The sequence below is a fragment of the Phocoena phocoena genome, chromosome X (assembly GCF_963924675.1).
Source record: "Phocoena phocoena chromosome X, mPhoPho1.1, whole genome shotgun sequence".
Taxonomy (NCBI): Eukaryota; Metazoa; Chordata; class Mammalia; order Artiodactyla; family Phocoenidae; genus Phocoena; species Phocoena phocoena.
In genome coordinates this window covers 124,331,912-124,340,750 of record NC_089240.1, presented here as the reverse complement: position 1 = coordinate 124,340,750, position 8,839 = coordinate 124,331,912, and the positions used below count along the sequence as shown (strand labels likewise).

The 8,839-nt window shown below is 44.2% G+C and overlaps 1 pseudogene; it reads left to right on the top strand.

Annotated features, from left to right (window-relative positions):
• Window positions 1-3,270: 3,270 nt before the first annotated feature.
• LOC136142286 (elongation factor 1-alpha 1 pseudogene) overlaps window positions 3,271-8,839 on the top strand; it is a 66,851-nt pseudogene continuing 61,282 nt past the window's right edge.

Here is an 8,839-nt window from a genome sequence, read left to right as displayed (position 1 = left end):
ATTATTGGAAAAAGCCGGGACGTTGGAAAGAAGACTGTTACAAGCTTAACGCCCCAGACACCTTCAGCCCTCTAACCAGCCTTTCCAATGCCCTCCTAACCCCCAATGATGGGGCTCTGAGGAACTACAGGGGCTCTTCCAAATCCTCCTTCTTAATCGGCTTGAAAAAAACCACTCTCCAGATTGGGAATGAATCTCTCTATGACCTTATTGACACCAGAGCCTCACTCTCAGTGCTCAACCCCACTGTTATTAAACAGCCCCTACCTCAGAATACTAAGAGGGTTCAAATGGTGGGGATCCCAAATAAAGCTCTTCAGGTTCCTGTTTCTAAACCTATCCCCTTTGATTTAGGCCCTCTAAGAGATACCCACCCTTTGCTCCTTAGTTCCTCCATCCCTATTCATTTACCGGGCTGAGATTTCTTAGAAAAATATCATGCTGGAATTTCTTTCTCCCAAAAAGGGAGAATAATTCTAGAATTTGATAGCAGCAACCAAAATAGCCACCTACCGAGCGAATCAAATGACCCTTCAACATCTTTTATTTGCTCCATCTCTGATGGCACTGGAGCTAATTCTAAGGAAACTAATCATTTGTCCCTATAAGATCAGCTGCCACCCTCCTTATGGGCAAAATCCTCAACTTATATTGGCAGAATCCTCCTATTAAGATGCAAATAGATCCCTCAAAGCCTCTCCCTGGAATTAACCAACACCCCATAAATAAAGAGGCCCTCCAGGGCACTAAGCCAATAATAGATGATTATAAGACCCAGGGTCTCATTATCTGGTGCACTACTCCCTGCAACATCCCTATTTTACCTGAAAAGAAACCCAATGACCAAGGATGGAGATTTGTCCAAGACCACCAAGCCATAAACTATACTGTCATCCCTTGTCACCCTATTGTTCCCAATTCCCATACTTTTTTAGCTTCATGCCCACCAAAAGCAAATTTCTCACTGCGAGTGATTTACGTAGCACCTTCTTTAGCATCCCTACAGATAATGCTAATCAATACCTATTTGCCTTTATTTGGGAAGGACAACAATATACCTGGACAGTAATGACCCAAGATTTTACCAAAAGTCCTTCTTACATCTCACAAATCTTAAAAGCTGATTTAGATGATATAAAATGTTCTGGAGGCTCTACTTTATTACAGTATGTAGATGGCTTGCTTCTCTGCTCCCCTTCCCAGGTCTTTTTTCAGGAAGACGGCACCCACCTATAGAAGCTTTTAGCCTCAAAGGGACATACAGTTTCTAAGGAGAAACGGCTGTTTGTTCAAACCCAAGTTCATTATTTTGGGCACCTGATCGTGGAAAAAGGGCTGGGCACCTAGACCCAGATAAGCTTCATAGCATCCTGAACTTCCCAAAGCCCAAAACCAAAGTCAATTATGAGGTTTTCTTGGGTCGGCTAGTGATTGTTAGAGCTGGATTCTGAACTTTTCTCTCATGGCCCAGCCTCTATATGCCTTACTAAAGAACAGCAAACCTGACCCTTACTACTTGGGAATACCTGGATGACCCGGCTTTTAATACCTTAAAGGAGAGCTTGATAAATCCTCCCGCCCTTGGACGTCCTAATTATCAACTTCCCCTTCTCCTCTTTACATTGGAGAAGGAGACAAGTACTCTCGGAGTAGTCACCCAAAAACATGGGGATCACCATCGCCCCATAAGGTACTACAGTCAGCAGATAGATACTATGGTATGAGGATAGCCCTCCTTACCTCAGAGCCACTCTCCTTTTACTTAAGGCCACCAAAGAGATAGTCATGGGATCCCCTCTCACCAATTTTGTACCCCATGCAGTAGAGCCCTCCTGGATTCTCATCTCACACAACACACTTCAGCCAGTCATCTCACTTCCTATGAAATCCTCATGGCAATCACGCCTCATATAACTCTTTCTCACGGTGATAACCTTAACCCTGCCGCCTTCTTCCCTTCTCTGGGGACAACACTCCCCATGACTGACTCTGAAAGATCACCTTTTGCCTCTTCACGATGATTTACAGGAAACTCCTGTCACCAATGCTGAGTTTTCATGGCTTACCAATGGTTCTTGAAGAAATAAAATGTTAAATATTGTGCTGGATATGCAGTTGCAACTCCTTTTAAAGTCATCAAGGTGGCACCTTTGCCTCTGGCCACCTTGGCCCAACAGGCTGAATTACATGATCTTACTTGGGCCTGCATTTCAGCAAAGGGCAAAACTGCAGACAACAGATCTGCCTTTGGAGTAGCTCATGACTTAATGCTATGGAAACAGCAAGGTCTCTCTATTTCTAACGGGACTCAAATTTAAAATGGCTCTTATGTCCAGGATTTATCAGATGCCACACTCTTGCCAGCAACTTTAGCTATTATTAAGGTCCCTGGGCATTCCAAACTTGACTCCCTGGAAGCTAAAGGAAACCACATTGCTGACATTTCCACCAAGAATGTTGCCCTCAAACGAACGAAAAATCAAACCTCTGTCATGTCCAAAGGGATGTTGCCCCAAATAATAACCTAGAGAAATTGGTTGGAGAAGCCCAAGTATTGGCTCCAGAAAAGGAAACACAAGATTGGAAATCTAGTAACTGTTCATTTGATAAAAAGGGAGAACTCTGGTTTGGGCCAAATAACAATCCAGCCTAGCCAGGGACTCTAAAATTCCCATTACTGACTACTGTATATGCATTAAACCATTGGTCTGCAGATAAAATGATAATGTTTATGAATCAGTACTGGTGAGGAGATACCAATAAGGCCACGAAAAGCGCCTACTCTGCTTGCCACACCTGCCCAAAATATAATTCAGGAAAACCTGTTTGCAGTGCTCTGGAACACTTTAAATTGCCCAATGGACCACTGGAGGTTTGGGAGATGGATTTTATTCAATTTGCCCCATCTCATGGATATAAATATGTTTTAGTCATGGTCTGTATGTTTTCCCACTGGGTCTAAGCCTTTCTGTGTAGACAACCTACTGCCTCTTCTGTGGCTAAAATTATTTTAGGAAAAATTATCCTTACCCTCAGGAACCCCTCTTGAGCTCCACAGCAACCAGGGAACCCAATTTACTGGTCAAATACTACAGCAGGTCTGTGTTGTTTGGCCAGTCCTAACGCATCTTCACTGTGCTTCCCACCCTCAATCCTCAGGGCTGGTCCAATGCACTAACAGCAATATTAAGACTCAATTTGCACTTTTTCGCAACGGGTTTGCCCCCAGGACACAGGTGTCGTGAAAACCACCGCTAAACCTAAGCAAAAATGGGAAAGGAGAAGACCCACATCAACACCGCTGTCATCGGACACGTAGATTCGGGGAAGGCTACCACTACTGGCCATCTGATCTACAAATGTGGTGGGATCGACAAGAGAACCACTGAAAAGTTCAAGGAGGAGGCTGCCGAGATGGGCAAGGGCTCCTTCAAGTATGCCTGGGTCCTGAACAAACTGAAAGCTGAACGCGAGCATGGCATCACCATTGATATCTCCCTCTGGAAGTCTGAGACCAGCAAGTACTATGTGACCATCACTGATGCCCCAGGACACAGAGACTTCATCAAAAACATGATTACAGGCACATCCCAGGCTGACTGGGCTGTCCTGATTGTTGCTGCTGGTGCTGGTGGATTTGAAGCAGGTATTTGAATGGGCAGACCCGTGAGCAGGCCCTCCTGGCCTACACTCTGGGTGTGAAACAACTAATTGTTGGAGTCAACAAAATGGATTCCACTGAGCCACCCTACAGCCGGAAGAGACACGAGGAAACTGTTAAGGAAGTCAGCACCTACATTAAGAAAATTGGCTACAACCCGACACAGTAGCACTTGTGCCAGTTTCTGGCTGGAATGGTGAAAACGTGCTGGAGCCAAGTGCTAACATGCCGTGGTTCAAGGGATGGAGAGTCACCCGAAAAGATGGCAATGCCACTGGAACCAACCACACTGTTTGAAGCTCTGGATTGCATCCTGCCACCAATTCGCCCAACTGACAAGCCCTTGCGTTTGCCCCTCCAGGACGTCTACAAAATTGGTGGTATTGGCGCTGTCCCTGTGGGTCGAGGGGAGACTGGTGTTCTCAAACCCGGCATGGTGGTCACCTTTGCTCCAGTCAACGTGACAACTGAAGTCTGCTGAAATGCACCATGAAGCTTTGAGTGAAGCCCTTCCTGGGGACAATGTGGGCTTCAAGGTCAAGAACGTGTCTGTCAAAGATGTTCGTCGTGGCAATGTGGCTGGTGACAGCAAAAATGACCCACCGATGGAAGCAGCTGGCTTCACAGCTCAGGTGATTATCTTGAACCATCCAGGCCAAAGCAGTGCTGGCTACGCACCTGTGCTGGATTGTCACACAGCTCACATTGCCTGCAAGTTCGCTGAGCTGAAGGAGAAGATTGATCGTCGTTCTGGGAAAAAGCTGGAAGATGGCCCCAAATTCTTGAAATCTGGTGATGCTGCCATCATTGATACGGTTCCTGGCAAACCCATGTGTGCTGAGAGCCTCTCTGACTATCTTCCTCTGGGCCGCTTTGCTGCTCGTGACATGAGACGGACGGTTGCTCTGGGTGTCATCAAAGCAGTGGACAAGAAGGCAGCTGGAGGTGGCAAGGTCACCAAGTCCGCCCAGAAAGCTCAGAAGGCTAAATGGATGTTATCCCCAATACCTGCAACCCCAGTCTTAATCATTGGTGGAAGAACGGTCTCAACTGGCCATTTAAGTTTAATAGCAAAAGACTGGTTAATGATGACAATGCATCGTAAAACCTTCAGAAGGAAAGGAGAATGTTTTGTGGACCATTTGTTTTGTGTGTGGCAGTTTTAAGTTATTAGTTTTTAAAATCAATACTTTTTTTTTTTTTTTTTTTTTTTTTTTTTTGCGGTACGCGGGCCTCTCACTGTTGTGGCCTCTCCCGTTGCAGAGCACAGGCTCCGGACGCGCAGGCTCACTGGCCGTGGCTCACGGGCCCAGCCGCTCCACGGCGTGTGGGATCCTCCCGGACCGGGGCACGAACCCGTGTCCCCTGCATCGGCAGGCGGACTCTCAACCACTGCACCACCAGGGAAGCCCTAAAATCAATATTTTTAATGGAAGCGACTTGACCAAAAATCGGTCACAGAATTTGAGACCCATGAAAAAAGTTTAATGAAAAAAAAAAAGACTCAATTTGCAAAATTTGTAGAAACCCTTCCATTTGTAGTATCCTGGCCAAAGGCACTGCCATTAGTCCTTCTAAATCTCATGTCTAAACCCTTTTAGAAGTGATAAACTCTCACTCTGAGATAATCACAGGATGCCCAGTACACCTGGCACCTGCTTCTTTTGATCCACAACTGATAAAAGGAGGTCATCCTTCAAAATTATAAAGGCTTAATTGCTTCTGTTGAAAATAACCACGCTCTAGCAGAGCAATCTTTTCTCAGTGTCTCCCATCTTCTCTGGACACGAAGACTTTAAACATCATTCCTTACCACCTGGAGGTTTCACCTATTGGACAAGACACCTCCAGAAAGAGTCCCTTCAAGCTCATTGGAAAGGCCCCTATCAGGTACCATTAACCAACCCTTGTGTTGCCAAACTCCAAGGAATAGACTCTTGGATTCATGTGTCACATCTCTGAAGGAGACAGCTTTCCCAACATAACCAGACCAGGCCTGTATACCTTTTCTCACTGTTGCTTCTCACCCTATATTCTCCTTCTCTTTATTGGAAAGACAATACTCCTATCTGCATTTCCCAATCTCCTGAGAAAGCAGGAAACCTTTCCGACTGTTGGATCCGTCACCAGAAACTCTGATCTGTTCATGGTGTTGGAGATCCCTTGGTTTTACCTGTAACCAATTTCTCTTTAGTCCCAAATGCCACTGTCAGCTATACGCATAAGCCTACTGGTGTTAACTATCTGGTTAGGCTATTACAGCCAGGTGTTCCCATACCTTGTTTCAAACGTTCTCCAACCATAACCGTACTAATTCAGCTGGGCACCTCAACCTTGGCACTCTTTTTCTTATTTAAATACGATCCATTACCCTGCACCCAAGGGAAATGCAAACAAGCTAACTCCTCTTTTCAAGGCTTTTAGAAAAGACTTCTCTAGGCTGGGATGGTACCTTACAGAATGTCATCCCAATTCCTCTGACCCCGGGCTTGGAAATGTCAATCGGGAAATTCCAGCCAACAAAGCTGCCAATAACCATACGTTAGCTGGAATCCTCTGCGCTACACCTGGCTTTATTTTTGCCTGTGGTGCCTGGCATTTCTCACGGGCATATGAATGTTTAGATAGCTGGTGAACTGGAGATCAATGCTTATGGGATATTTAACTGTCCCAGTCACCATTCATAACAAATCAGAAGCCTCTCATTGGTCCTCCGCATTAAAGCTCCATGGCCACTTTAAATGGGAACTTCTAGGAGGCGCACGTGACTCCAGGTTTGCCCCATAGGTGAAAGCCCTTCTCCCATGGGTCCAAGTAAATGCCAGCGAATGCCGGATCGGAAATCTCTCCCTAACATTAGGTTAGCTAGCCAACCCCACAGCCAAGGCAGTAGCAGCCCCCAAATGATCACTTGACTCGTTGGCTAAAGTAGTTTTGGACAACTGTACAGCCCTTTGATTATCTACTTGCTGAACAGGAGGTGTCTGTGTAATAGCAAATACCACCTGTTGCTCATGGATAAATGCTTCTGGTAAGGTAGACATTCAACCACACAAGATCAGGGAACAAGCACACTGGTTACAAAAAAATGTCACCTAACTCTCCACGGTCCTTTGATTTGTTCAGTTGGCTACCTTCAGGCCTAGGTAAATGGTGTAGAACAATCATACAGCTTGGATTTGTCACGTTAATTTTCGTTCTGTTTTGCATAATTATTTTTTAACTTTATACCTATTGCCTGTCAAATCTCTGCAGAAGTGATGCACCAGAGAGAGTGATATTACCTCAGTGCTTCAAAATGACCTCCAACACTTAGGACTCTGATAAGAGATAGACGTTAAGTGAGAGGTGCCTGAGAGTTCTCCCTCCTACCCTTTCTTGTTACTCAAATGTAGCCTCAGTGGTTTCCATTCTGTGTACTTTCTGTCAGACGTGGGACATGACAACCAGAAAAGGTCCTTCCTGGAACCAAGGGGTAAACCCACCAAAACCTGACCGATCCGCAATGCTTTACAGGAAAGATCTTGATCAAAAGGGGAAACGTAAACATAAATAAAGGAAACCTCATTCTGGGATCGACATGTACACACTCCTATATTTAAAATGCATAACCAACAAGGGCCTACTGTATAGCACAGGGAACTCTGCTCAATGTTGTGTGGCAGCCTGGATGGGAGGGGAGTCTGGGGGAGAATGGTTACGTGCATACGTATGGCTGAGTCCCTTTGCTGTGCACCTGAAACTATCACAACATTGTTAATCGGCTATACTCCAAAATAACAAATAAAAAGTTTTGAAAAATGCAGTTATAGGAGTAGAGCATGTAGCAGGGAGCCTAGTATATAGTAATAATAATAACTAATTAAAGTGAAAAAAAAATAAAGAAAATGGAGTCAGGAAGCCCCGAAGGGGGAGCTCTCATGCACCAACACTCTGCCACTTGCAGACCCCAGCAAGAAGTGTACCCTGCATTCCCCAACTGGAAGAAGCTTACTTTACACACCCCAGCAGGAGGAAGAAAGATTTTCTGCTTGCCTAGCAACAGCCCAGCCAATGAGAAACCACCACAGTCAGCCAATGAGAAGCTGCCACCACCCTGAACTCCTACTCTCCTCCAATGAATTTTGTTCAAAACAGCCCCTCCCAACTGCCTCCTTTCCTCTATAAAGAAGGCTCCTTTCCTTAGTTCTCTGGACTTGCTTATAGCTTGCCATAGTTTGCTTGTCCCAAATTGCAGTTCCTCTGTGATTCCTGAATAAATTCATTTTGCCGGTAAAATAACTGGCTATTTTATTTTTACGGTTGACACTACATACATACAACCTACCTTACTGATGTATAAACACATCTATCTATCTCTATATATATATACATATACACTTCTGACAGCCTTGCTGCTCTTTTTATCCCCAGGGTTGAGCTCTGAACCCAAAACATAGCTGTTATGCAACAAATGGTTATTGGAAGAAGAAGGGAGAATAGAAATAAAAGTACATTTTAGAGTTAAAAAATATGGAGGCTCTGTGTTAACATGCTATTTTCAAAGACATGTTAACTGGGTTGACAAGGGTTTCTAACTGTACTTTTCCAATAAGTTTGAGCCCGATTCTTCTGTTGACTCTGAGCAACATCAATGAAATAGAAAGAACTGCAATCAAATGCTCTCAGGGTCATAAACCTAGTTGCAAGCATATGGGTCACTTCATTATACTTGCACCCCTAAGGTTTGTTAAACACCTTAGAGTGGAAAAAGTTAACAAATGTGAGATTTATTTTTATCATTATTAAAATAAAATGGAAGAAGCTAAAGATAGCAGAGAACCTAAAAGCTAACTTATTCAAACAACTATGTACTTTAAATTATTATGGCCAATGACCTTAAATTTTTTCTAGCTCCATTTCCTAGGAATAAAACCCAAATCATCTCTAATAAAAATATGTTCATAAAAATTTTTTGCTGCTGATGCCTTTAGGGGAATAGTGAGTAAAGTGTTTGAAACAGTTTCCTACAACCAAGAAAATAAAATACAGGGGATACAGCATGTGTTTTTATCATATATGTGAACTACGTAATGCTCCTTCAAGCAGAGAAATATTCAACTATATACTATGGCAAAATCTTAGGCTGTAGTCACAAAGTCAAGCATTGACAGTTTCCTGGGTCGAGAATAACTGGCC